Genomic DNA, 2559 nt, shown 5'->3' with positions numbered 1-2559 from the left:
GTGTAAGAGTTCCAGTTACTCTGAGTCCTCACCTCTTGTGTGTTGTGTATGTGTTTTGTCCTGCTAATAGCCATGCAGTGTTAAAAAAAGAAACAAGAGGCCCAAAATGGAGTCCCAAGTGCTAAGCCCCACTGTGCAGCAAGCCAAGACGCAGTACCTAACCTAACTGCAGTTTCAACCTCCAACGTAATTTTAATCGGTTTGTCTGGAATTTCCTGGTCAGCATTAATGAGGTCATCCCCCAAGACCCCTTCTCTCCCCCAGAGGAGGAGACCTAAGCCTGAAACTACCCATTCTTTGCTAGAAATTTCCTTTTCTCACCCCCTTTCTATCAAAACCTTTCCTTTTCTGCAGCTTGGCAGGGCTCCCTTCTATTTGCTCGATGGGTTGCTGCCTGATTCATGAATCATTAAATAAAGCCAGTAAGATCTTTAATATTTACTCAGTTGGATTTATTTTTTTAACCATAGTGTTTCACTGTAGTTTTAATTTGCATTTGCCTAATGACTGATGGTGTTGAGCATCTCTTTATGTGCTTATTTGCCATCTGTATGTCTTATTTGGTGAAGTGATTATTTAAATCTTTTACTATTTCCAAAGTAATGATGCTTTTTTTCTTATTTCTGCATTTTGAGAGTTCTTTACATATTCTGGAGGCAAGTCCTTTGTCAGATTTGCAAATATTTCTCCCTGTATGTGGCTAATCTTCTCATTTATTAGTATATTTGCAGAGAATAAAAATCCCTAATTTTGATGAGGTCTAACATGTCAATGGATTATGCTTTTGATGTAGTATCTAAAAACTATTTCCTTGATACAAGTTTGCAAAGATCTGTGTTAGGTTTTCTTCTGGAAGTTTAAGAGTTTTACCTTCTACATTTTGGTTTATGATCCATTTTGAGTTAATTTTTTGCATAAGGTGTGAGGTATAGAGGTATATAGGTCAAGGTCAAGGTTCTTTTTTTTTTTTTTTGGCTGATAAATCTCCAGTTATTCGACCACCATTTGTTGAAGAGGTCACCCAGGAGGGCAATATAATCGAAAGGATCCTTATAAGAGTGACACAGGAGAGTCAGAATCAGATAAGGAGATGAAATGAAGAAGCAGAGGTTGGAGTGATGCCATTGCTGGAAGGGACATGACCCAAGGAATGCAGGTGGCCTCTAGAAGCTGGGAAAGGCTAGGACTGATTCTCCCTTTAGAAAAATACTTGATTTTAGCCTGTAAGACTGATTTTCAGGCTGCTGACTGCCAGAACTGTAACATAATAAATGTGTGTTGTTTTAAGCAACTAAGTTTGTGATATTATTTTACAGCAGTAGAAAACTAATACAGAAAGCTCCATGGAATTGCCTTTACACTCCTATCAAAAATCAATTGGCTGTTTTATGTGGAACTATTTTTAGACTCTCTATTCTGTTCCATGTTTCTATGTGTCTATACCTCTGCCAATACCACACTGATACATCTTTTTAAACCTGTCCTGAATTCTCTTGTTTCCCCAGCTTCATATCTTCAGGATATGAAAAGTTGGCCAATGGTAGTAAGAAGAAACCAAAGAGATAAAAAACACAAAATGACAAGTTTCAAGGCAGCCATCTATATTAGTTATCTATGACTGAGTAACAAATTGTCCCAAACTTTGAGGCTTATAATAACACACATTTATTATCTCACGATTTCTGAGGGTCAGGAGTCTGGAAGCATCTTATCTGGGTGCTTCTGGCTCAGGGTCTCTCATAAGGGTGCAGCCAAGCTGTCTGTCAGGGTTGCAGCCATTTCAAGGTTTCACCAGGAGATCATTTCCCTAAGGTCATGCACGTGGCTATTAGCTGGCCTCAGAAAATCTGCTTCTGAGGTGACTCACATAGTGGTTGGAATGCCTTAATTTCTCCCACATGGGCCTCTCCATAGGCTATTTGAATGTCCTTATAACATGGCAGCTGGCTTTCCTAGAGTGAGTATGAGAGAGAGGGCGAGGGAGAGGGAGAGGGAGAGGGGGAGAGAGCGAGCGAGCGCTTGCTTGCTCACCTAAGACAGAAACCATTGTCTTTTAATAGCCTAATTTTGGATGTGACATCTCAGCACTTCTGCCATATTCTATTTATTAGAAATGGGTCACCAAGTCCATTCCACATGCAAGGAGAGGGGAATTAATCTCCATCTCTTGAGGGAAAGCATATCACAGAATTTGTAGACATATCTTTGAAACCGCTATAGTCTACCCTCTGGCTACAAATTATTTATATTCCTCCCACATGCAAGACACACTCATCCACTCATCAAGGGCCCCCAAGAGTCCCATTCCATTACTGTGCCAGCTTAGAGTCCAGAATCTTGTCATCTAAGTCTGGTCCAGAGAGTAGAGGTTCCTCAGGTGTAGTTCCTTAAGATCAGCTCCTTGAGTTTAGCTTTTGTGACCTGTGAAACTGAAGGAACAGGTTCTGCCCACTGCCCCCTTAACATACAATGGTGAAACAGGCATAGGAATATTGCTCTAGATATTTCTGTTCAAAAAGGGGGAAAATGGGAAGCATGCAGGAATCAGTGGTCTGTGGC

This window comes from Hipposideros armiger, unplaced genomic scaffold, assembly GCF_001890085.2.
Source record: "Hipposideros armiger isolate ML-2016 unplaced genomic scaffold, ASM189008v1 scaffold_424, whole genome shotgun sequence".
Classification (NCBI taxonomy): Eukaryota; Metazoa; Chordata; class Mammalia; order Chiroptera; family Hipposideridae; genus Hipposideros; species Hipposideros armiger.
The sequence above is the reverse complement of the archived record's forward strand: the minus strand, read 5'-3'. Positions refer to the sequence as shown.